Source organism: Myodes glareolus, chromosome 16 (genome assembly GCF_982192425.1).
Source record: "Myodes glareolus chromosome 16, mMyoGla1.1, whole genome shotgun sequence".
NCBI lineage: Eukaryota > Metazoa > Chordata > Mammalia > Rodentia > Cricetidae > Myodes > Myodes glareolus.
In genome coordinates this window covers 59,296,138-59,323,658 of record NC_142041.1, presented here as the reverse complement: position 1 = coordinate 59,323,658, position 27,521 = coordinate 59,296,138, and the positions used below count along the sequence as shown (strand labels likewise).

Genomic DNA, 27,521 nt, shown 5'->3' with positions numbered 1-27,521 from the left:
AGCTTATTTTTCATGGAAAGATGGCTGGCTCAAAATTGCCAAACTAATTAAAGGTATGAGAAGTGTTCATTTTTTTAAAAAATATTTATTTATTTATTATGTATACAATATTCTGTCTGTGTGTATGTCTGCAGGCCAGAAGAGGGCACCAGACCTCATTACAGATGGTTGTGAGCCACCATGTGGTTGCTGGGAATTGAACTCAGGACCTTTGGAAGAGCGGGCAATGCTCTTAACCACTGAGCCATCTCTCCAGCCCCCGAGAAGTGTTCAAAGATTTAATTTTTGTAACGAATATTTTGGGTAATACTGATCAATGGAACTGGATTTTGATGTATTTATACCTTATTAGATTGACTGTTGGGCACTATTTTCTTTTTTATTATCTCAGAGGGGTATAAATGTGTTAGAATTGCAGACAGTTTCTAATAGATCAGCAATAAGATTTTCTTTGAAAGATGGGTTCATTTCTATAAAAGAGTTTCTGTGAAATCAAGATGTATAAGAATACATATATACAAAAGGACTATTAGAGGTCCTTCATTAGTGTTATTTGTTTTGTGATTTCGATCATTGAAAGAGTTTTGAATTTCAAGTCTTAAAAATGAATGCCTACAGCATGTTTTTACTCCCGGCTGGTCATTGTCACTTTGTGTAGAGCACAGCATTGTGTGTGCCCTTTTGCTGCAGAAAGCCATCCCACCGTCATCAGTGGAAATCAATGTGCAGTTTTGAAAATTTAGATCGATGGTTGTGTGCTGCTGGTGTCAACCGGAGCTGGGGTCTGCTTCAGGGGTCGAGAGCTGGCCAGTCCAGCCTTGCATCGTAGATAGCTGAGATTTGTTCCTAAACAGCTCTTCTCAGCTTGAGCCCAGAGCTTCCTGGTGGAGGATGAAAGACGCACCTGAGGAAGGTCTCAGGAAATGGGATTAAATAGGTGTTGGACTGACCTGACCTGTACCCCGAACACTACCACCTCGGGCTAAAGTGAATAGATTGTGACTGTCAACTAAAATTGAAGTTTGTTGGCCTATTTTTTTAATGGAAGTTTTGTGTAAAATAAGCCACCTTACCATAATCCTTTAAGATAATGTTACACTTGTACTTGTTTCATAACCTCATGGAGTTCAGAGACGGTCCATCTGTTTACCTCCTTTCTCGTTTCTTTAGTAGGATTTTTTCCATTCAATCTGAATTTTGTAACTCACTAATAAGTCCTAAATTCACTTTAGTTTGCTGTATACAGCATAAAACTAAAAAACAAAGCTAATGAATATAAAGGGAAGTTTCAGAGTGTAATACCCAAAGTTCAGGTAAAAAATGTGAAGCTAAATGCACAGATGTGGTTGTGTATGCGCGTGCGTGCACAAACATTTTCCCCACAGGATTGATAAAGTGGTAGTGTTTGCCAAGTTTGCTTAAGACCCTATGCATACCCTGCCCTCCTGTGAGTGTTTTCTCTCTGACTGTTGACTATGAGATGTGGTGGAGCCTTCTGGTATAGACTGGTATCACTATTTCATGGGTCCTTAGGGACAGGCTTTCAAAAGAAATGCAGTGATTTGAGGTGGCCTGATGTCCAAGCATATGTGAGGATGTCTCTGGGTATGCAGGCATAAAAGACTCACCTTTAGCTTTCCAGCAGGTCTGCACAGTAGCACGTCAGTGGCTTCCTGGCAGTCGGTCATTACAGCTGTGTTAACATGTAGGGCTTCATCTTCTAAATCTCATTTTAGTTGTGTTTTAATTCTCAACTCTACAAGGGGTTTGCTGAAATAAAATATTCTGCTTCCTTTTGATTTCCAGCTAGATCCCCTGTAGTATATGTACATGTGTGTGTGTGCACACATGCATGGAAGCCAGAGGTCAGTGTTGGTTGTCTCCTTCAGTTGCTCTGATCCTGGAGCTCGTTGCTAAGACTAGGCTGGTTGGTCCTTGAGCTCTGGGGATTCATCTGTTTGTGTCTGCCACACAAGTGCTGGGGTTACAGAGGCTGTGGCCCAGTTTTTATGAGGGTGCTCAGGATCTGAATGCGGCTCTCTGTGCTTGCACTGAGTGAGCCATCTCTCCAGCCTTTCTGTGACTTCTTTCTGGTTTTAAAAGCGCTGTCTCACCTGATGACATAAACAAATTACTAGCCAAGCAAAAAGCTTTTCTTCAATTCAAAACTTCAATAATTGTTTCTGCATCTTTGACATCGTGGAGTTGGATGTTAGTTGTGTCACTCCATTTGCCTTGTAGCAAGATGGATGACGCTGAGTGCTTTATACAGAAGAGAGAGGAGCCACTGAGATATTTGTGGCTAAGAGCACTCACTGGTCGCTCTTCCAGGGGACCCGAGTTTGATCTCCGCCAGCACACGGTAGCTCACAGCTGTCCATAGCTATAGTCCAGGACCCGACACCCTCCTGGCTCCACAAGGATGCATGTGGTGTGCATGCAGGAAAAACACCCATGCGCAAAATATCAGTAATTATTGTCTTTTTTTTTTTTCCAGAAAGTTCATAATTTTATAGTCTGGAAGTTCAAGCAAGCCCAATCTGGGGCCATCCTTGAGGAGCGGTGGCTAAGGGCCTCGTGGTTTTGGGAATGTGTATATGAGGCATCAGATGATGAGTAGGGAAGCCAGAGGTGTTCAGGGCCGCCCTCATTCCAAGAAATTCACCTGCCTCTACTCCCAAGTGATGCTAGGATTAAAGGTGTGTCATCATAGATTATTATTATTTTTTTTTTCGAGACAGGTTTTCTCTGTAGCTTTGGAGCCTGTCCTGAAACTAGCTCTTGTAGACCAGGCTGGTCTTGAACTCAAAGAGGTCCACCTGCCTCTGCCTCTCAAGTGCTGGGATTAAAGGCGTGTGCTACCACTGCCTGGCACATAGATTATATTTATAGATGAACTTTTTTCTTTTTTATGAGGGTCCTGGGGATTATTTTTTAATTTTTAAATTTTTATGAACATTAGTGTTTGGCCTGCCTGTATGTATGTATGTGTGAGGGTGTCAGGTCCCCTGGAACTGGAGTAACAGACAGTTGTGAGCTGCCATTGAATTGGAGTGCTGGAAATTAAACTGGGGCCCCTTGGAAGAACAATCAGTGCTCTTAACCACTGAACCATCTCTCCAGCCCCTTATGAATTTTTCTTAAATACACACATGAACCTTGTCTTCTTGACCTTTTTGTTCTAAATGTTTCATAGACCTAAATAGAAAAGCTAAAATACGAAAGCTTTAGAAAAAGATTATATGACTTGAGCCCAGGCAAGGATTTGTTGAAATGCCAAAGGACTAATGATGAAAAAGTGAAGCATAGGACTTTACAATTAAAGCTCTTTGTCCTAAAGAGACTGTTAAAATGAAAAGGCAGACCACAGATTGGGAGAAAAAATATTTGTAACACGAGGGCCGGCTTGTTGGGGTACCTGTCCCGCCCAGTACCCCACAGCTGGCAAGCCCCAAAGAAAATCACACAGAGATCTATAAGTTATAAAAACTGATTGGCCCATTAGCTCAGTCTTCGTATTATCTCTTGTAGCTTATATTTACCCATTATTCTCATCTGTGTTAGCCACATGGCTCAGTACCTTTTCCAGCAGGGCAGGTTACATCTTGATTCTCTGTGGTCTAGGCAGGAATGGGAGGAATGGGCTTCCTCCTTCCCAGCATTCTCTTGTTCTGCTTTCTATCTGGTTTACCCACCTGTACTTCCTGCCTGGCCAATCAGCATTTATTTAAAACATGATTGACAGAATACAGACAATTCTCCTGCACCAAATATTCACAGCACAAAACCAGACCAAACCAAGCCAACCCAAAACCAACATGTAAAATCTGTAAAGAGGAGCTGAATATATGTGGTGACACGTGCCTGTTACCCCAGCTCTGGTTGAGACAGGAGGATTGCAAGCCTGGGCATCAGGCGAGTTCAAGGCCAGCTTGAGCAACAGAGACCCTGTCTAATAAAAGAGAAACAGCAATGCAAAACACAGACAAACCAATCTACTAAATCAAAACCAAATAAACAAAGCCAAAACCACCCTACCTTAAAAAAAAAAAGAAAGAAAGAAAAAGAAAACAGAAACTCTTGAACTTTAATAGTCAATCCAGTTTTAAAAATGTTTGAGAAGCTAAACAGGCCATTCACAGAAAGACTTGTAAATGTAAGGATAAATGGTGAGTAAGCGAGCCCAGCGTCTGGAAGCCTTTCCTTGTAGCTTAAATTTACATAGAGAGAAGGGTTAAAAAAGGAAAAGGCCTTACCTTGTGTAGGGGACGCCAGGCAACCAAAGGCAGGGATGTCTGCAGTTTCTCAGAAAGCATCTGGTAGTGCAGCAGACACTTGGCATGTTCCTCAGCATTCTCTCAGGATGGACGCATGTGGCCACCAGTCTGTGTATGTGAATGTTCATTGTCGCTTCTTCATACGCCCAGTGTTCAGACAAGGGGAAAGCCACACATGGGAAAAGAAACAACCAGTCTGACGTCCCTCCCTGTGACTGTAAAGGTGATAGTCACATGGGTGGGTGTCAGGCATGCTGTGTAAAAGGGACGAGACCAATCTCTGTGTCTTTTTCTGTGAAGCTTTGGAGCAGGAACAAGTGAGAGGCAGCAACAGAAATCAGACCAGTGTTGCTTGTGGTTGGTGTGGGGAGCTGACTGTAAAGCGAAACTTCTGGGATGGTGGAGTAACTTGTATGTTGTGGTGGTACCACCTGTTTGGTGTGCATCTGTTGTCTGATGGTGGATCTACCTTGTGAACAGTGTGCTGTATGCCAGTGTTGGTCCCTTCATGTAAGATGAAAGGCTTCTCTCTTGCTTTACTCTGTGCCCAGAAGCATATACACGTAACCTTGGTTAAATTCTAACACTATCTAAATTTAGTATTGGTGGCACTTGAGTAGGGGTGTTTCTGGAGCCTGATAGGGTGTACTTACTCTGTGTAAGCTCGAACTGATCTTAGCAGTTGCGGATACTAAGAACTCTGATCTAACTTTTGAACTAATACGCTGTTCTGTCCTCCCCTTCTTTAGCTGCTGTCCTCTGTGGGTGGATGACCTCTGAAAATTTTAGACCAGACTCTGGTTTCCAGAATCACTGCTTTAAAATCTGTTTGGAATTTTTTTTTTTTTTTTTTTTTTTTTGGTCTGTAGGGTTTTAAAATGTCTGGGTTATATTTTTTTGTTGGTTTGTTTCTCTTGCCCGTTAATTCAGTATCTGATTCTTTGGTTACGTTGACTTACAGTTAATGTGATTTAGCCTGATGTTTTTTTCATAGTACTTTCATATTAAACATTTATACAGAGGGAAGTATATATTTGTGAATATTTATATTTTGTAAATCAATAGATTTGCTTATTTGCTATTAATAGACTATTGTTTAAAAGTGATCCCTTTTCAGCTTTTCGAATAAACCTCTCAGAGTTCCCTGTGATGACGACACAGAGGAGCAAGGGTTCCATAGGGCTCTTGTCTGCCACGGAACCGGCTCTCAGGCTCTCACATTCTTGTGATGAGTGGTTTTCTTTTGGTATGGTGGGATTTTTTTTTTTCGGTTTTTCAAGACAGGGTTTCTCTGTATATTTGAAGTCTGTCCTGGAACTAGCTCTTGTAGACCAGGCTAGCCTCGAACTCACAAAGATCCCTCCTGAGCACTGGGATTTAAGGAGTGAGCCACCATTGCCCTGCTTGTGGTTAGTTTTTTTAAAGCCAAAACAATAGGTTTATCCTCCCCATATTAGAGCTGTCCTTGACAGTAGCGCCATACTCTTTATGTACATCAGAGGTTTCTATAAGCCTTAGTCCCTTGTTCATTTGGTATTGCTGTTTTAAGTATATTTTGAAGCATTCTATATGTATTCTATTATGTATTTTTTAATTGTATAGTACAGAATACATTTCAAGATTTATCGTCTCGCTACTTTGAAACCTGTAGGATACTAGTATATGTACATGGTTATGCTTGCCCTTATTTTTGGTGCAATAACGTGACATATAATTATTACTTAAAATGACGACAAATGTTATGTGCGTTTATTTAGCCTTTTTTTTCTTTTGCTTTTGAGACAGGGACTCACTCTATAATTGTAGTTGGCCTGGAACTCATAGAGCCGCTGCCTTTGGCTTCTTCCTTTTCTTGTGTGGCATTGGAGATCAACACAAGCCTTTACACATCCTAGCAAAGAGCACTCTACCCTGGAGATACATAATCTTAAATCACTTGTCAGTCATTTACTGCTGCTAAGCGCTTCTGCATGGTTAGACTGTCACCTGCCTTTTCTCTCTATCACAGGCCTCTTAAAGCTTGGCATGGGCTCCACCTGCACTCTCTCCCTTTCTCCTATTTCAGTAGGTTCTGCCTGCAAGTTTTTTGAGATAGGGTCTCATGTATTCCAGTCTGCCTCCTTGAACACCTCATGCCCTTGCTTCTAGCTCCCAAGTGCTGGAATTATAAGTGTGTGCCACCATGCTTACGTAACAGTGAGATTCTTCACCTAGACGTACATTAAAGGTGTTTATTTCACGGTTCACATAGCTAGGAAGTAATCCAGAGTGTTGCAGGAAAGGAAGCCTGGCGTTTCTACAGGTTCTCTGCACCGTGCTCATCTTTCCTGTGCCATTTGATGAGAGACATCTAGAGTCCTGTAACAACACTGGGGTGGTCGTATGCTCCTTCTCTGTAACTTACTTCTCTCCTTAGGCAAGCACAGAGTAGCAGGGCCCGAGGGCCAGACAGCCTTCCTGTACCCAGAACTGACTCCCAATCTTGTTTAAGCCTCTGGCTATTCCTGTCAGCCTCTAGGGCTGTGGTTCTCAACCTTCCTAACGCGGCCACCATTTAATACAGTTCCTCATGCTGTGGTGACCCCACCTATAAACTTATTTCATTGCTACTCCATAACAGTAATTTTGCTGCTATTGTGAATTGTAGTGCAAAAATCCGTGTTTGCTGATGGTTTGAGGGTTATTAGACGCCCCCTCCCCAAGGGTCACAACCCGGAAGTTAAGAACCACTGCTCTAGGGAATGCCCTTACCTGTGGAGTGGCTGACACTACTTCAGCCTAACCAGCGATGAGGGTGAAGGACCTGTGTCCTCTGCCCCCATGACAGTGAAAGGCCTTGTGGGTTAGCTGGGTGTAGGCTTTCCTAACCCAAGTCTGAGCTCCAAATCACAGAGTCATTGCTGGTACCATGTTTGTAATAAGTCTTTTTGTGTGTAGCCCAGAGACATACTTACAGTTTGCCATCCTCCTGCCTCAGTCTCTGGAGTGCTGGGATTTCACATCCACATCACCTCACTTCACCTGTAAGGCAATTTTGATAGAACTGTCAAAGACAAGCAAACTTAAAAAAATCCAGACTTAGAAAACCAGATTAATCAAGGCTGATTTATTCATTTTATGTTGGTGTATGTTCAATTTTATACACTCAATTACACATTCAATTTTATCAAAGAACCAGTTGTACTAAGACTTTCTTAAATGAGTATTTTCCAAACTGTGTTTAAACTGTTTGAGTTAAAAAAATTGAATTTGTGCATAATCTTTCAGTGTGTCAAATGAACTGTGAGTTTCCAGGAAATCTACCCATTTTGTTAATGATGGAGATGTTACAGCGTGTTCAGACTCTTCCTTCAGCTTATTCTTTTAGTATGTCTGTCAGATGTGAAGTGTGAAGAAGGTGGTAAATGCATGACGAGGAGCGAGTTAGTATCATGATAGGGCCTGGGAGTGTAAACACGGCACATCCAGCTGCTGTCCTTCCCCGGAGGACTGTCACTATAGTGTTTGGAGGACACCTAATGAGTCACTATTTTAGTCCAGTAGCCAATATAGCAGAGATGTGAATTCATTATTTTCTAGAAAATTTACAAGATTCATAAAAAAAAGTAGAATTTCCAGGCTAGGAATGTAGCTCAGTTGGTAGAGTGTTTGCTTATTCGAGAGGCCTTAGGTTCGGTCCCCAGCAACTCATAAACTAGGTGTAATGGCGTGTGCCTTCTAATCCCAGCATTCAGAAGTGGGGAGGTGCTTATAGGATATTATTTTAAGGTGTGTTACTTTTGTAATGCCCTGGAACATTTGTTTAATGAGGCAAAGGTGTGTTTGATTAAATAAAATTCACTCACGGTCTGGAGGCTGCACCAACAGCTAGCTGACAGGAAGTTGTAGGGAGGAGCCAAGAGGAGCGCAAGGACTTCTTGGGAGCTGTGAGGAGGTGAGCTTGGTGAGGGGCTTGCTATTCATCCTCTCTGGGAAGCAGGATTCTGCCTCAGCCTTTGAATCTTGAGTTTTTTATTGGGGCAGAGATGTAGCTAAGTTCTTTTAGGGGCTTTGAAAGAGTTGATGCCTGAGGGAACAGAATTTCCTCAGGCTGTGGCTTTTCTGGCCTAGCTGCTGCTGGTAGGAGTTGCTGATTAGGAGGATAACTGTAGGCTTAAAAGGCAGCAGCGAAAAGCAACAAATGTCATATGACAGGGAGGAGTCAGATCAAGATTATCCTGTGTTATTAATAGCTAGTTCAAGACCAGCTTGAGTTATGAGACCTTATAGAAATAATCGATTTAATATAACACACACACACACTGCCACAGGGAGTGTTTGGAGAGGGTCATTCTGACTTCACTCAGTTACATGCACTCTAGCATTTTCCTTTTGAACACTTGAGGCCGGTGACAACTTTTCTGATTATTGTATCAGTAGGGTTTGTTAGGTGACACACAGGGAAAGACTGTGAACCTTTAGAGCCTTGTGCTCACCCAACAACCTGACTTGGGCATGGCATTCTTCCAGAAGCTTGGTAGCCAGTGCCTTTAACCCCTTACCTGCTGAGTCATCTTACAGATCTTCCTGGTATAAAAGCAGGGGTAATGACTGTTTCTCTCCCTTTCACTTCTTTTGGTCTTTCATCTACCTTCGTTGCCCTTGGAGATGAAGTTTCCTGAAACTCCACCCTGTTTGTCTGGCACCTTGTCTGTGTCTTGTGAGTTGCCTATTTGAGGAAGGACTGGCTGAGAGGATCCCACAACCTCCCCTCTCTGCTCTCTCCACCTTTCCTCCAGCCAGTGCAGCACTTCAGACTTCACCGACATTCTGTCTAGAATGAAGTTCTAGGCCTTGCTCATGCTTCGCAGCTCTGGAGAACAAGCCCCGATGTCTTTCCTTAGCCTCACATCTTGAATCTTTACTGCTCACTCACTGTACCTCCCATGTAAGAGGTTTGCATTGTCCTGCAGCAGGATGACACTGTGAACAATCTGCCTTATTTCCTAGTCCTCCTTTGGAAATGGAGCAAGGACAGAGACCTACAGGTCTTTGACTTCCACATCTGCAGTAATGTTGTAGTGTGTGCTGAACGTATTTGAACGTGGGAAACCCCGAGGAGCACACATGCAGTTGTGAAATTGAAGAGCTAGAGCTGCCGCTCCACCCTCCTAGACTTGAGGACACTGCTGTGTGTCTTCCTGCATCACAGCGTAGATGGGCTTCTTTTATGTCAGTGGGTCTTCCTGTAATTGTTTAAATAGCTCTTAAAAAACATCGTTAGCATTTAGATTCATATTTATTAAACTGAGAATTTTCTAACATTTTGAATGGTACCATTTAATACATGGAAACTGATAATCAAACATTTAAATGGAAACTGTTTGAGCCAGGAACTAGTTTTTACTAAAAGCCGGAGCGCTGTGTTTATTGGTCCCTATATGCAGCGACTCCACAATTCGTGTTACCCTCTCAGCAGTCATATTTATATATGTTATTGGTGTAACTATTACGCTGTTGGTCGTCTTTCACTGTATCTGGAAATGTAGTCCACCTCCTGAGGACCAAAGAGAAGAAACGGTAGCAATTAATGCCATTATGCCTATGGTGCTTTAGAAATTGGCATACATGTTCTCACGTTAATCTCACAAATGCTGTTATTTTGAATTTGTTTCAATTCAAAACAGTGTTCAGCATGTCCTAATGAGATACAGCAGCTGAAATGAAGTCGGTGTGATAGGAGAGAAGAGAATGGGCTTAGGAGTGCATCTGAAAAGGGGTGGCTGCGATGGAAGGAGCCTGGGGAAAGTAGATTTTTAAAACTTCTCTCCAAGCATGGGCAGTTGCCTGAGGGCTGGATGTGCAGTTAGTTAGATATGGGTGGGTGCTTCTGCCCTCCCTTGGGAGCACCATGGAGACTCCTGCTATGCTTGCCAGGAGGAAGTCCCTGCATGTAGACTTGGGGTACATTCCCCTTTGGCAGTCTTGAGGAGTCTTACCTTTATGAGCGTTCAGTGTTTCTAGGGTAAAAACCCTCTTATGTCAGAGATACAGAGTTTGTTTTGACTAGCCTCTGCAAAATGTGTCCATTGCATGTGTTACTTGCAACCTCTTGGGAATCCTGTCTTTGCCTAAAACTCTGAATTCAAGAACAGTAATCATTTAGTATATACACCAAGCGTTCTGGTGTATGTTCAGGGTCTGGTTCGTGCTAGGCAAGCACTCCACCACCAAGCAGCATCGCAGCCTCCTTTTACTCCTTCCTTTTAGACAGGGTCTAAGCAGCTCATTCCATATCCCTGGCAGGCTTTGAACTTGAGCCCCTTCTGCCACCTGTGGAGCTTGCAGGACAAGCCCATGTCACACGTTTGGCTCCAAGTTAAAAAAGAGCGGGGAGGGGAAGAGAACAAGAGACTACATAACTTTGCAGATTTTTTTTTAAAGACAAATGCAGGCATTAGATATATAATTCTGAATAGAATGCTTAAGAAAAAAACAAAAAATAATAAAGAATTAAACATTTTATGTAGAAGTGCCATTTGTAACTTTCAAGTTGACTGATTAAAATATTATTAGTCATCTGTATATATGTATATATGCCTATGTACACACACACACACACACACACACACATAAATAACATATACACATATTTGTACTCACTGCCGTTCCCTCAAAGCCCTTGAGCTTTTTTTAGGCCAGAGTGAAGGCAGTTCATTTAGAAACAATATCCTTACTATCACTCCTTCCTTCCTTCCTTCCTTCCTTCCTTCCTTCCTTCCTTCCTTCCTTCCTTCCTTCCTTCCTTCCTTCCGTGTGCATTTGTGTTTTTCCTGCATGCATGTCTGTGTGAAGGTGTCAGATTCCCTGAAACTGGAGTTACAGGCAGTTATGATCTGTCATGTGGGTGCTGGGAATTGAACCCCAGGTCCTCTGAAAGAGCAGTCAGTGCTCCTAACTTCTGGGTCATCTCTCTGGCTTCTGTTCCATACCACCAGTGCCTGCAGCAGAGCCATTGTTTCCCCTCTTTATTTCACCAGCCTGTGCCCTTCATCAGTCCTCATGCCTCACTGCTGTGTAGACATTGCTTCCCCACCTCATATCTCAAGAATACTATGGTAAGAGGCTCTCATAGGGTCTTTGGGATCTACCTAGATTCAACTTGCAAAGCAGAAATGGGTCTTGTGGCTCTTGAGGACTGGTCTGGACAGTGTGGGTGATGGTGGACAGAGTCCTCTGCTCTCGGCACTTCACGGCTAAGGAGTCTCCCAGCTGGAGGGGAAGATGACGGATTGGCACTGAAGGTTCATGTTTATTTTTGTTCTGTCTCCCATTGCTCCTCGGTTCCCTCATCACTGTGAAGGCATCTGTTGGCCTTGGTTGCACAGGCCTCCCCAGCCCTCATAGTTTTGCTGGATAAATTTTGTCCTTTTCATTGTCGTTGTTGGCATCAGTCTCTCTCCTCCCTGTTCTTCCTTTCCTCTTTGGATGGAAAACTTAAATGTTTATTTGTTACCACTGGTGTGGCCTCTGTCCATGTGGAACACTTAACACATTTTGAAGACATTTGCTTGGATTTTCAAAGGGCATTGTGGAAAACCGAACTTCAATGAAATGTACATAAACTTGGGCCATCCTCTTCTGGAAGAATACCTGTGGTTTACTTAAAGATAAAGCGGAAAGGAATGCTGTGATGTTGAATTTGACTTTGAATTACAGGTTTAGAAGAATGGCTATGTGTAGAGTCCTGGATTTGTTAGGCCTGTCTACAATATTGTGTCTGTTCATACATATTTATTAGGTTGAAACAAATGTATTTTTTCCCAGTTGTTTCGAAAGCAGCTATTATCTATCTCTACCAAATACCGATTTGTCTCAAATGTTAAAATAGAAAGGCTAGGGCAGCATACAGCGTTGCTGAATAAATGCAGCGTTTGGTTTTTGTCTTGAAACCCTCCTAGACTTGCACCAGACGGAAATGGTAATACCCACCCCAGAGTTCCCACACTGTCGGCTTGAACAGACTGAAACACAAATGTTGCTTTATAGAACCTGCCTGTCTGTTTCAGAATAGTGCTTGGCCCCTTCAGCACACTGAATAAATAGTGTTCATTTTGTAGTGCCACCGGGAATTAGAAGAGGAGAGCACTGGAGAGACTATCCTACACATGCGGTTTTTAGTCTTACCTCCTCTATTCATGGCCCCATGACTGTAGTCATCTGTGGGATTAACTGACTAGCTAAAAGATTCTCCTGTTCATTAGCATAGAGGGGGTGTAATGAAGCTCATCACACTTTTACACTAAAGACTTCAATAATTTAGTTCTCCCAAGATCTAACCTGACATGATGACACATGCCTTTAATCCTAGTGTTTGGGAGGCAGAGCAGGTGCATATCTGTAAGTTCAAGACCAGCCAGGTCACAAATCTGAGTTCTAGGACAGCCAGAGCTACATAAAACAGACCCCATTTGCGAAGAAAAAAAGCCCATTTATACTGTTTCTATTTTCAACTTAACATGGTTTCTCTTTGAAAAAATTAATTTTCCTTAAAAAGTCAGAATTACTGTTCTCAGGTTAATTGGCTGATTAACCATTTCCCTTGAGTGTCCAATGCTTTTTTTCTTGCACTGCGTCATCTATTGTCTTCTTCATTTCCTGCCCTCCCCACCCTGCAGACTGTATTTCCTGCTCCTCCCCACCCCGCAGACTGTATTTCCTGCCCCTCCCCACCCCGCAGACTGTATTTCCTGCTCCCTCCCCACCCTGCAAACTGTATTTCCTGCCCCTCCCCACCCCGCAGGCTGTATTTCCTGCTCCTCCCCAACCCGAAGGCTGTATTTCCTGCCCCTCTTGACCCTGCAGACTGTATTTCCTGCTCCCTCCCCACCCTGCATACTGTATTTCCTGCCCCTCCGCACCCCGCAGACTGTATTTCCTGCTCCCTCCCCACCTTGCAGATTGTATTTCTGTCTCCCTCCCTACCCTGCAGACTGTATTTCCTCCTCCCTCTCCACCCTGCAGACTGTCTTTCAAGTGTGCAGTTTTGCCCTCATATATGGCATTTCTTCCCTTCTTTCGTCCTAACTGTAGAACTTGAATGTTGTAGGCAAAAACTCTTTCATGGTGTTTTCAGATTTGTAGCTAGGAGACCCTCCCACCCCCCAAGACCATGTCTCTGTCTCTCTGCCTCTCTCTCTCTCTCTCTCTCTCTCTCTCTCTCTCTCTCTCTCTCTCTCTCTGTCTCTTTCTCTGTCTCTGTCTCTCTCAACATTTCCTGGTCTTGAAGATTTTAGCTGCATGCACATCCTGTCTAGCTGGAGAGCAATGTGCCATCCAGCACTCTCCCCTTAGTTTCCTACTCTTTGAGTCTTTCTTCCTTTCTATCTTTATTTAGTTCTTCTGTCCACCAGTACTATATACATTGTATCACTTGTGGGAGAAATAGTTTATTTTTTCTTTGCTTGCTTGTTGAGACAGTCTCAATATGTAGCAGTGGCTGGCCTCTCCCTCTGCCAGAGTGCTAAAATTAAAGGCATAAACCGCCACACCTGGCTCTAAAACATCATTTTATAGTAAGATAAAGAACGTTTTGTTTCTGGAATACTCCCAAGATAACCAGTGTTTTTTTTAACTTTGATTTGAGCAGTAGAAATAAAATTGTGTATGGTATCTCCACCTTTCTAAATATAAAATTGCAAACTTTGACAAATGTTTATGAGATATATAGACACAAATGTATATAATTAGAATTCTTATTGTATTTTTTAAATCACTCTCTGCTTAGACTGACAGCCTTACTCTGTTCTCTTTGGTATGAATGGAGTTGTACACCTTTGCACCTGGCTGCTTAGTGTTAGCTTATTTTTCTCATTGTGGACAGTTCTCCAGAATGCAGTCTCGTGCAGCCTGTTTGTCCACTCACCAGGTAAGGGCGCTTTGGGCTGCTTCCAGATTCTAGACTGCACCAAAACTGCCAGGAGCCCTCACATGCTCTGATGGTTTGAATGAGAATGTCCTACTTAGACTCAGGCATTTGAACACTTGGTCACTAGTTGCGGAGGCTTAGATGGTTCAGCCTTGCTGGAGGAGGTATGTCACTGGAGGGCTTTGAAATTCGAAAGGCCCACCTAGTTACCATGTGCACACTTCATTTCTGTTAAAGGATGTGAGCTCTCACCTTTTGCCAGCCTTTTCCCTACCTCTTGCTGCCAGCCTGGAGTTGAAAGCCAAAACCAACTCTTTGTCTACGTTATCTTCTCACAGTAACAGAAAAGTAGGTATCTACTACACACCTGACCATAAATCTCCAGTGCACGTCAGGGTTAGTACCTATGAATGGACTTGTGGGAAATCTTAGCTTGTTTACTTAACTTGTTCAACAAACTCCAAAAGTTTGTAAAGAAACTTTTAAACTAAGTGCCCAGTAGCTTTGCAGAGAATGGCGTCTAAATACACTTCTCTGCACTAATCTGACAAAGTACAGTTTCATTGCTGACTTTCCTTGGTTTTCCTACTTTCCCCAGCTCACTCTTAACTCACGTAATCACCGTCACGCCCTCCATACACACTTTTCCTTGTTTATTTTTTTAAATTAGATCCTTTTGGGCAGTATAGTAAAAATGTGCTAAAAACTCAGCCCTTTTCCATGAGTGCTTACTGGGCATTTAAAGAGCAGCAGCACACAGTGTGAGATACCCTTGTCTGTCAGTGATGCTCAGGCACGGAAGGTGGGAGCCTTGTTCTGGGTTTTGGTTTATAATACTTAAAATTTTCCAGAAGTTACTACTTCCTTTGATTCTTCTTAGGAGGCTGAGTTTCTGATTCCCATTAACCCCTACTTGACTGTCACAGCCTCACAGCCTCTGAATTGACTTACTGTTCTTGTTCAGATAAAGGATTGCATTTCATAAATATCGACATTCTGTATGGAGAATGGAAATTTAGAAATGTGCTTAGTTAAATTGTTCCAGATTTTGTAATAATGGAAGGTTTGGTTTTAAGATCTGTAAGATAGATTAATGGAGAAAACTAGAACAGAATCTACTGTTTTTGAACAATAAAAGAGGATATATAGCAAAAGTTTTCATTTTTCCTTAAGGAGTTAAAAAAGAGAGTACATACAATGTAAATAAATTAATTAATCCCAAATTAAGTTTTTGTAATCACAATTTTATTTAAAACATGTTTAAAGTTTATATTTAGTCTTTCATTGAAGCTACAGTTTTCATGTAAACATGCCTTCTCTAGACAGAGTTTTGTGGTGTGGACTAGTCGAAAGTTGTTAAGAACTTAGATCAGGGTCTTCACCCTGATCTGGTCAGAATTATCCAGAGTAGTTCTAGACAAAATTTTGATTCATCTTATTATTATTTCAATTTGGCCCCTTAAACAAAGTTTATCTTTAGTGTTTGCTTTGGCAACACATATATTAAAATTGGAACAATACAGAGATTAGCATGGCCCTTGCACAAAGATCACATGCAAATTCGTGAAGCTCTCCATATTTTTTTTTAAAGTGTAAATCTTTATTATTTAAATAATGTGTTTGGTCAGAGTGCACATTGGGATAGGACACTACAAATAATATTTTAATTGGCAAAAATACTTTATCCTGTTCGTATGGAAAGGGAATTATAATCAAAACCAACAACCTGCCTTTCCAGGGGTGTGGCTAGGGGATGCTCTGGTGGGATGACCGACTGGGAACATCAAGGCTTTTAGGGCCCTCTTAAAGATGTGTAATGAGCTGCCCTTAAATGCAAGGGTTCTGTTTGCGCTACTAATTAAATTCATACTGAAGACTGGTAGGGCAGCTTGCTATTTATGTGTTTTGTCTTGGGATTTAAGTAACTTATAAGGTGAGATGAAGGGATAAATAGGGGAATTTTTAATAAATTGTAGTAGAAAAGCCTGTGCTAACTTCTCAGCTGTTAGCCAGTTTGCCTGAAGACTAAGGGCTGCAGTGCACACATCTAGGTCTCCCCTGCTCTTCACTACAGGGGTAACTCAGCTGCCATGCTTTCCTCCTTGGTCCTAGGCTGACTTTGGAGACATTAAAAGTGTGCTAGGATTTGCTTGATGACTCTAGGTGGATCAGTTTGCTTAGAGTGGGCTGCCGCTGTTTACTATGCAATGTGGTTTCCCACAGTCCCGTCTGAAGGCGGGGCATCTCCTTGTGATCGGCACCATCTCCATTGCTGTGACTTGTCATCTTGATACTGTCCTTTGGTAAACAAGCACTTTAAGTTTGATAATGTTCAAGTTGTTCCTGATGTTGCTGCTTTTAGTGCCGTCTCTGGGGTGGCAAAGGCTCAGCTGTATGTGCTTAGGAGAGTTCTGTGTTTCCAGTCCTTAGTGGTAGGTATTTCTGTATTTGCTGTACATCTATTCTTTAACATGTGACTGTTGACTTGGTTGAAAGTCATTTGTCCACAGGTATCCAGCCCGCTTTTGGATCTGTATGTAGTCTAGTACAACAATTCCCATTGTGGTATCTTGATAACAGTTGTGAGGCTGACAAGTGCAGGTCTTTCAACATTGCTCCTTTATACTTTTGTTTGGGTTATTTTGGGCCCTGGCATCTCCGCATGATTTTGAAGATTCATTCTCCATTTCTATACAAAAAACTTGTAATTTTAGCGGAGCTACATTGGCTGTCTAGTTGATTTGGGTATTTGTCATTTTAATGGTATCCTGGTGTTTCCCATTGAAGTCTCTGGTTTCTGTCAGCAGTGGGCCATGGTTTCAGTGCAGAGTCCTCACCTTGACTGTTAGTCTTGAGTATTATAGTCTTTCGGTTGTTCATTGCTGTCATAGAGATGCACACTGAATTTTCTATACTTTTTTTTTGGTAGAAGAGGTCATCTAAAATACATTTGAAAAGACTAGAATTTGACAAAAATACATGACAAGCATGTTCCAAGCAGAGGAAACTCACTTGGTTTCTATCTTCACTACCCTCGGCAGCAGGGCAAGAGCTGTGTTGGGGAGAACAGCACATATAACCCTAGGGAAAATCTTGATGTCGGGAGTGTCAGCCCGGGGCCAAGGGAAGACGACTGTCGGCCTCACCAGCGACGATGCTCCTGGTTTAGTGAACACAGCTAGCGTTTGTAGGGGCTCCATTAGGTGGTTCATAGTGCAGTGATGGGTTGTGAACCTTAAAGCCGTGGCAAGGGACTAGGATGAAAAGACCCACGTGTACCCTTTTCAGGCAGAGCAGGAAGCCCTGTGTTCTTAAATGTTTCTGCTGATTTCAAAATGTTAACCAACCATAATTGATGAATCGCTTGCTTTTTAGGAGGAAAGGTATTTACTTAAAGAAATTTGTTAAACATCATTCATATTGACATGTAATGTTTGAAAGTGTCTAGGTATTATCCTTTCTCCTCCAATTTTAAGTATAGACAGGGGTCTCTACAATTTTCAGTTCGTAAGTAGTATTTTTTGGGAGATCCTGGGGTTTTCTAAACTGTAAGACAGGTAGATATTCTTAATTAGGTTCCATGTGAAAATACCAAACTCTTGTTGTTTTGTTTTCTGAGACAAGATTTCTCTGTAACAGCCCTAGCTATCTTGGAATTCCCTGTGTAGTCCAGGCTGGCTTCGTACTCACAGAAATCTGCCTACCTCTGCCTCCCGAGTGCTGGGATTAAAAATGTGAGCCACCATTGCCTGGCAAAAATTCCAAGCTCTGATGTGGTAGTTCCACTTAGGTTCCATGTTGGTCCACTTCTGTTCCCAGAGAGAAGTCAGAAGCAGCAGATAAAGTTAGAAGCATAATAGAATCATGAGAATCGTTCCTCAGAGTCAAGATTCTCTTCCCAAGCATTCTCTTCCCAATATATAATAGCTTAATTTTGTTGGATTTGCATTTACAGTATTATAGACAGTGTGCTAATTGCCATAGTGTCAGTATGGATTAGACAGCTCACAAGTATTTGAGGACCAACAACTGTGCCAAACACTTGTTACAGCAGGCTTTGATTGTCTTGATTTATCCCATAAATAAATTCATTATATTGGAACTGCTCAAATTTCTGAGAACAGTTATGACTCTTCGAGAATCTACCACTCAGAGTGTACATCTTTTACTCTAAAGCAGACTGCCGGGGTTTTCTCTTAAAACTTTGTGTGTATGGCACAAACATATTTGCATGGGTGCAGACATGCTACTGTTCATCCGTTGTGGTCAGAGGAATCGGTTCCCTCCTGCCATCATGGCCATCAGGGAGCAGCCATCTTTAACTCCAGGACAGCTCAGCAATACAGCTTCTGTTATTTTTAAAGATTGATGTTATGCAAGTATATTTCTTCATAAAAGATGAAGCATGTTTTCATTATCCTTAGCATCGAACTCTTCATGAATTCCTAAGAGATGCAAATGTTTCCCTGATGGACACGATTGGCTAGATTTGCACACACTGTTATATTTCCTTCTCTTCTGGTTTTTATGAGACAGGGTCTCATGTAGCCTAGGCTGGCCTTAAGCTTGCTTGATAGCCGAGGATGACCCTGAACTTAAGATCCTCCTATGTCTACCTCCTAAATGTTGGGATTACAGGTATGTGCCACCACACTTGGTTCATACAGTGCTGGAGATTGGATTCAGGGCTTTAAGATTGTGAGTTAAGCACTCTGCTTACTGAATTACAGCCCCAATTTTCTCCCTGTTCTTTTTTCCTTTCTTTTAATTGCATCATTTATATATATATATATATATATATATATATATATATATATATATAGAGAGAGAGAGAGAGAGAGAGAGAGAGAGAGAGAGAGAGAAACAGATAGAGCCTGTGCCTGTTTTGGAAAGCCTGCTCTCTGAGGAACTCCTTTGTTACTGTGACTGCCCTAAAGGAGAAGGATGCATAGCCCTGGCTGCTGTTCTGGTTCCCGAGTGTAAAAAGTACCTTGGAAGAGGTACAGGTATCTAAAGTGGGTATGATTGAGTATTTTAAAGTGTCACGTGGTTATTTAGTGATGATTTTGTTTAAAAACTTAAAATAGTCCAAGAAAAAAAAGTGAAGGGTGTTTTGTATTGCTGGTGGTGCTTTGAAATGGGTTTGGAATTAGAGCTGAAACCTCTGTTAGAGGAAGGTAGACCGACACAAATAAAGAGAGAGTAATGTCTTCTTTTAGGGGCAGATGTCTTTCATCTGATGTTACAGCATGTATGACGGCATCTAGAGTAGGGGTTCAGTGGGCAGTGTGTGAAATGAAGATTAAAAATGAAACCGATGTACTGGTAGTTCTGTGTACCTACTCATATTTAGCCAGTGCCTTTATAAACACACCTGAAGGTCATTGGAGAGCTGAAGTATACCCCAGAAGTGATTAGACTACAGCGCACAGGATCACGGAACAGTGCACTTAAATTGTAGGGCTCACACTGCAATGATGTTGGAGTTCTATGTAATGGGAATGGGGGCTTGTAAAAGGAGCCGTGGGCTGCTTCCTGCAACCCTGCCTAGCTTATACCCCGAAATAACAACACGGAAATTGTATTCATTTAAACACTGCTTGGCCCGTTAGTTCTAGCCTCTTATTGGCTAACTCTCACATCTTGATTCAACCCATTTCTAATAATCTGTATGTCACCACAAGATTGTGGCTTACTGGGAAAGTTTCAGCACGTCTGACCTGGCAGCTTCATGGCGGGCGGCTCTCTGTCTCTGCCTCTTTTCTCCCAGCATTCTGTTCTGTCTACTCTGCCTATCTAAGCTGCTGTCCTATCAAAAGGCCAAGGCAGCCTCTTTATTTAACCAATGAAAACAACACATAGAAAGAAGGTCCTCCTACACCAGGGGCTGACTGCTGGCACTAATACTCATAAACTGTGGGAAGTAGGAAGACATGAGGCTGAAAGGCTCTTGTCCAGCTTCACCCGTTTCTCCCTAAAAGACATGCGTGACTTTGTGAATAATTCTCTTTCACGCTAAACCTTCAGTGTGTGCTTCCTTTTGGCTGTTTGGCTGTGTTAAGACTTGTGCATATTAGGCAAACCTTCTACCTGACCTTTCCTGTCCTGTAGGACTTTTAGTTCTTGGTTTTGATCAAGTGTGTGTGATGTTTGATTTTTAAGGTCTCTTTCACCTATTCTACCAAAAGAGATTTTTCCAGATTATAAACCGGCATTATTTTTAAAACTTCCTGTTAATCATAACATTTAAAGATGAGTTAGCTTTCTTCACATAGCAAGGTGGTTGGTTTTCCTAATTATTGGTGATAAACTCTGATCTCAACCTTATGTCAGATGGCTGCAGTTGTCAAAAAATAGTTTGCGTTAATAATTTGGACCCAACAACTTAATGTTTTCTAATGGAAGAAATAGAAGCTCTCAAAAGTAAACATTAAACATGAAGGCATCTCAGTTTAGGGTGGTTTGAATGAGCCGTAATCGTCCATTATGTGCAGAAGGAAAGCCTGTCTCCTGGTGTCACCTGCCGTGAATGCTTCTTCTCTAGATGATAGCAGACTGCATCAGAAACTTCATCTGCATCCCCACTTCATCTGGCTACCCTGTTTGAGTAGGGCAGTATTTTGAAAGTTGGGGTGCATGAGCTGTAGGTAGATTGTGAATAATTTATTACACCATAACAAACATGTAGAAAAGAACAGAAACTCTGAGAGTGCATTTACATTATAGTAACAATAATTAGTTTTTGGGGGAGCTTGGACTTCAGCCGTTATGTGCCTTGGTCACGATTGAGATGAACTTCTTTCCCAACTATTCCCATCTTTTCTGGGAGCCCCTAGTATCCTTCATAGTTCATTCAAAGTAATAGCCAGCAAATAATTATTTAATTATAAAAATTAGTAGAGTTACACACAATTTTGTAAGAGCGGGATACTACAATTGGAAAACTGAATTGACATGTCATAGTGAGTACCTTCCTGGCATAGGTAGCGTACCCCATTTAGTTTATACTAAATGGGGGGTATGATGAGAGAGCCTTATTCCAATCTCAAATTTTGATCCACATAAACTGGGAGCATTGGTGATTTTCTTTTCAACAATTTGAGCTTCAGCCTCCTCATTTAAAAAGGACAGCATTAGTACTAACCTCACAATGGATAAAAATATTATTGTAAGCACCCAGTACTTTGAAATATAGTGACTGTTTATTAAAAAGGTTAAAAGGATTTAAACCACACCAGACTAGTAGTTATTATTTTAAAGCATTGCTTTGAACATTCTGCTAAAAAGTAAATTATAAGGCTAATTGGGTCACATGCGTGGAGAGATAGATCCCTTGTGACACTGAGAACTTTAAGGAGCTGCAGTTATAGAAGAATGCGTTCTTTGTGATGTGTGTGTGTGCATGTTTGTGTTTAAACTCAAGTGTCTGTGTATGAGGCCAGAGGCCACCTCAGGCATTGTTCCTTGGGGGTGTTCACTTGTTTTGAGGCAGAATCTCTCACTGACTTGGAATGGACTGATTAGGCAAGCCTGGGAGCCTAAGTCCCAGGAATCCTGGAATTCTGGTCTCCTGCCCCCCTTTTGTTTTCTTTCCTCCTTCCCTTCCTCCCTGGTAGTATTTGATTTTATTATTTTATTTTTAGTGTTCAAGACAGTTTTTCTCTGTAGCCTTAGATGTCCTGGAACTAACTCTATTTAATTTATTTTTGAGTGAGTTTCTAGAATTGAACTCTTGTCCCTTGGTTTGCATATAAGGTACACTGAGCCATCTCCCTAGCCTAGAAATGACTCCTTTTTGATCAAAGCCAAACATTGACAAAATAAGAAATGCGATCTGCAAGATACAAACTATAGAATAAGTAGACCAAAATGAAATCAGTGAGTTTCCTGCCAAGACTTAAAATTACATCAAATAAATCCTCTGAAGAAACAAACCCGCAGGAATATTCACTAGTGGTCCATTGACCTGGCCGATAGTCATGTGGAAATTATATCCACTCAGCTATGAAAAATGGGAGTATGCTCACTTGAGGTCTTTGTCTAGATTTCCTTTTATACTTGCTAACAGAAAAATGTTGAAAATATTCTATTGTGAATGTTCTTGTTGAATTAGCAGAGCTGGTAGCTGGATGTCCAGCCTGGCCCCTTCCGTAGGAGCTGTGCTTACAGAATGATGGACCTTCTCAGCATGCTTTGTTGTAAGTTTTCAGAGGACTCATTGGAAAATCATATGTTGGTTAATCTTGCTACATTTTAAGGAATTTTAAATGAAAAAATGATAGAGTCATGAAAGAAAAGCCTTTTTGAGAATACTCCGACTGCTCAGTCTGTGAGACTGCTTGACTTAACAGGCCTGGGCCGGTGCTGAAGGAATGAGGATCCTTGGAGAGCCTCTGGTCTTTAGTTCTGTAGAATGCTGGGTTCTGATGGCAGTTGAGGATGGCATAGAAACAGCAACCAAGGAGAGATACTCACCAGGGAATAGTAAAGATAGGTATGCAAAAAGCAGAGCTTTTCCCCTGCATCTTCTTGTATTGAGCCACCCACTCTGGAAGCTGATTTCCTTCTTTTAACCCTACTCTTCTAGGAAATACTCCTGTAGACCACCCACTTAATCCAATCAAGTCCCCAGCTAAGGTTAACCTTCAGAGCCACTGTAGAACAAAGTTTTCTGTGGATAGTGTGCTTAGGTCCTGAATATGCACGACATTCTGTGAAAGAGTATGGAAACATTCTGTCTTGCTATTATTTGTAATAAGGCTTTATACACATTCGAGATAGATGCCATATGATGTTATGTCAAATAAAAATAGCTGTGGATATACTGCAGTGTGCTAACTTGCTTTCCTTAGGGCTATTAATATTAAAGAAGATGCAATTGGTGTGACTGGATGGAGACGTTGGATGAATTTCTCAAAATTTCATGCTGGAATCACAACAAGGGAAGAGTGACTTTATAAACAATAGTTTTGGGATAAAGTGTAATCTTGTAGAAACTCATCCTGCTCCACGTATAGATCTAAAACAGTTCATGACGAAATAGCCATAATAGAGCGTTAAAGAAGTAGTGACAAGATTTCTGTCTCATTCGTAAGAAGTAAGAAGATATGAACGGGTTGCCCACTGTCAGAAATTATCGTCTGCTGGCTTGAGACACACAGTCACTTTTTGAACTAAAACTCGGAAAGTACAGTTGGTTCCAGTTGGATCCACACAGTGTTGGGACCACCCTACACTTCTATCAGGTGAAGTTTCTCTCTGAACCTTTGCTAATCATTCTTTTTCTTTGTGTGCAGCTGTGGATGTGCCCTTTACCTTATCTGTTAGAGGATCTCAGGTAAATCTGTTTTTATGGTTTTTGGATATTTTCATTTTATTATTGAGGCAATTTCAACATATGTATTTTTCTACATACAATATTTTTCATTGCACATCATTTTCAGGTGTCAGTCCCAGGGTCTCCCCGTGCTAGACAAGAGCTTGTCGTTGCGCTACATCCCCAGCCTGATTGACGTCCTTGACTGGACATGTCTACCGCTGTTGCTGTTTTCCTGTGATCCAGCCTAGGACCTTGTGGATACTAGGCAGGTGCTCTCCCATTGAACAGAACATTCAACTCAGCTTCATACACTTCATGTTTTGCCCCCAGCATAATTTTCGTGGCCACCAGGTCCCTGATGAGCTCTCAACTGAATTGAGCTTGACCTCAGTTTAACTTGGTACCTCTAGCCAGTTGTCCATGACTGTGGCTAGCTTTCCTTCTGGCTTATGCCTCACCTTCAATCATAAAAATGATTTTTTCTCTCTACCCTACCAATATGCTCTTTTTCAAGTGATCTCTTTCACCTCAGGCATTTGTTCCCACCTTGTGTGAGTGTTCTAAACCTGTCTGACCTTTCCTGAAGCTCTGACTGCGGGCTTGACATTCGGCTGGTATCTTGCTCACACCTTCGGTGTCACTCAGTGTCACACGACAGACTGAAACCAGTTGCCTCCCCCACCCAAACCAGTTCTTCCCCGGTCTCCTGGTTTCTGTGCTCTCACACCACACACCTTGTAGCGATCAACCTTCTACTGTCTGCACATCTCTGGCTTGGTGCACCTGCCCTCCTCATGCAGCCCACTTCCCAGCCCCGGCTGGATGTTCAGTATGGCTCACTGCATCCCTGCAGATGCAGCTGCCAGCATGCCCAGACCCTCCCTTGGGTTTTAGTGCCCCGATGAAATAGGCAAGAAGTTCGTACCTTTGCCCAGTCTTCTACAACACTGGCCAGGCACATCTGTGTGGGTTGGCTGGTCCCTTATGACCTCATTGGTCCTGTGATTCAGCATAAGAATTTGGGCTCTGTTCTGCCTTCTGCTGTGGAAAAGGAGTCAAGGGCCCTCTCCTGCAGCCTCTGCAAAGCCCACAGACTATGTGCCTTTGTAGGTAATTCATGTCAGTTCTGTGCTGTCCAGGTGGCTGTCTGGAGCTGTTCTTAGCTGGCTCAGCATCTCTGTGTGCGGCTCCTACTGGGCTGAACCATCTCTTACTCATCTTTTTCTTTCTTGTTGTCTAAGCAGTTAGCACAGACCGGAAATACTGATTGAGAATAATTAAACTGTTGCAGTTGGCTTTAGTTTCTTTTAATGAAACTTTTAATCACTTTCTTCCTAAGAATCCTGTATACCCGGCTGTATTGAAGGGTAATGTACTTACCCGCGCCAGTGACACAACCATTTCTTCTTCTCCCCCCCTCCCCCCCTCACACCACAGGGTTTCTCTGTATAACAGCCCTGACTGTACTGACCAGGTTAGCCTCAAACTCACAGAGAGCCAACTGCTTCCCAGGTGCTGGTATTAAAGGTGTGCACCACCACCACGCGACACAGCCTCTTCTGTGTAGCCCTGCTCCCGAGTGACCAACATCCACCAACTTTTATTTTTCTTAGTGGCATAATAAGGCTCTGGCTTGAAGTGGGCATTTGTTGATTTTGGTCTAACAGGCCTAACTTTTATATATTTCCCCCCTTTAAAAGAATTCACCTGGTGGTGGCTGCGCACACCTATAATCCCAGCACTTAGGAGGCTGAGGCAAGCAGATCTCTGAGTTCGGGGCCAGCCTGGTCTACAAAGCAAGTTCCAGGGCAGCCAGGCCTACAGAGAAACTCTATCTTGAAAAACAAAAGGGGGGGTGGGAAGAATTCTTTTTACCGCTCTTAACAATTCATGATAGTATAATAAAATATAAGGTAAGAGCTATTGTGTGTGAGTTGAGTACAGATCTGTAAATATCAGAAGCAAATCCCACTGTCCTTGTCTGTTCCTTCACCTGTAGAACAAAGAAGATTCAGAGAGATGTGATCCATTTTATTCACATTAAAAAAAAAAAGCCTTTTTGGCCACCTGTGACTCTGCAGCTGCATCTTATGCTGATGGGATTTGCCATTATTAACATGGTGGCTTTGAGGGGGAAATCACGATTAGCCCGTCCCTTGGCCGGTCAGCATTCTGAGCCTCATGAGCTCCCACCCTGTTCAAACAGTTGGGAATAACTGGGGGTGGATACACTCAAATCACAGTCGGTAGTAACTGGCTGCCATGCCTTACCTTTGTTTCTTCTCACCCTGACAGCTTGAATGTGGAGATGGATGGTCTAGCTTGTCTTTACCTTCCGCCCCCTTCTCCTCCCTCCCTGCCTGCCGTGCACTGGCTGTGACTGGTGGTCTGTGGTGGAGGCGCTAACTAGGCACCCGCAGTCCAGGGGCAGTCCGTGGGGCTTCTCCTCTCGTGGGTCGTCTGGGATAACACAGCGTCTTTATTTTGTGGAAGGAAGCAGCTTACTGTGCTGGCATTTTTCAAAGGGAGGAGGCAGCTAGCTCAGGTTCAAATTGATAGTCATTTCAGTGGTAAGCTGGATTCCAGCTTTAGCCGGTGTCAGAATACCGTGCTCCTTGCAGACCCAGAGCTGGACCCAAGTCTCATTTTGCCTGTCTCTGTCAACAGAGATGTTGCAAGAAGAAATAATTATCACTCAACAACCACTTTGATACTTACACCCAGGGACTGTAAACAGTTATTAAAAGCTATGACACAGGTCAGAATGGCAGGGCCAGGGTGCGGGCCAGAAAAGCAGTCTTCTTTGCAGCTCCGAATCCACAGGAAAGTTTTGCACTCCCACTCAAATTAAGTTTGTAGTGTTAAGATTCTGTCTGCAGCTGGGCATGGTGGTATGTGCCTTTATTCTCAGCAGAGGCAGGTAGGTCCCTGTTAGTCCACATAGTGAATTCCAGGACAATGAGAGCTACACAGTGAGACGCTGTCTCAAAAGCAAACAAAACCCAAAACAAACAGATAAAGACTGTTGGTTTCTGCACATTAGAAACCATATCAGGTGACTCACTTCTGATCATAGTAGGATATAATACAGCGTTGTAGACTGTAGTTCCTAGGGAGGCTGGCCATTTCAGGGGAAGCAGCCTGCACTGCTTGAGTTTGTGCCCCACGATGGGTATGATGCAGACTCGCAGTGTGGTGGGGATGGTTGGGCCTGCGGCCCTGGTTTTGAGGCTTGGTCATTCTTAGCTCAACTTACCCCATCTGTTTTAATTCGCAGTTACCCTTTACTCTGTCCAGGACTGTCTTCTGACCTTTGGCAAGTCACTGCATCTTTTTCCTTCATTCACTTTAAACCATGCCTCTATGTTTGTGTGTGTGTGGATATGAACATGTGTGTGAGCATGTGAACGGTTGGGTGTGGAAACTTCCTTGTGCTTTGGAAGAGCCTCGGCAGAGAACATTAGGCACACAAAAGTTAGTGAGAAAGCCTGTGCGCATTGAAGGTTTTCTAGCTAAAGCAAGTCCGAATTAAGAGTGAGTCTTCTTATTAACAGACCCTCACGAGTCACCTGGGGTAGGGCCCAGTGTGTGTGTGTCCCTGGAGAAGTCGAACTTGGTTGCATCTGACCATTGTGAATTGTTTTGTAGCCCCTGCTTGTTCCTGCGTCCTTTCAGAGTTGTTTACCACCTTGGAGAAAAAGGGTCATGCTCCTGTCACTGGCTCCGTGGCAAAAGTCACGCTACCTACTTCCTTAAACGCTTTGAAATTTTATCTGGCTGGAAAATGACATTTCTGAATTTGAGGAACACTCGGGGCTGAGGAAAACTTTACAAGCCATGTGCGACACATTTATGAATTTTTTGACAAAACTTGGCTATGAGGGCCTTGAAGGTGATTATCCCTGTGTTTCGACTGCCTTTTTACTCCTGGGGAGCAACTGTATTTCATTGTTGGTGATCTTTTGGATCTGTATGGGATGATAATTTAACTTTCAGATGTGGTTAATCTTCAGCTTCA

The 27,521-nt window shown here is 42.5% G+C and overlaps 1 protein-coding gene and 1 non-coding gene across 8 annotated transcripts in view; both read left to right on the top strand.

Annotated features, from left to right (window-relative positions):
- Ncoa2 (nuclear receptor coactivator 2) overlaps window positions 1-27,521 on the top strand; it is a 231,072-nt gene that overhangs the window by 26,467 nt on the left and 177,084 nt on the right. The gene's annotated exons all lie outside the window — the stretch shown is intronic.
- LOC125391432 (U6 spliceosomal RNA) lies at window positions 15,664-15,767 on the top strand. Its single transcript, XR_007229121.1, has one exon. It is a non-coding gene; the product is annotated as a U6 spliceosomal RNA (small nuclear RNA).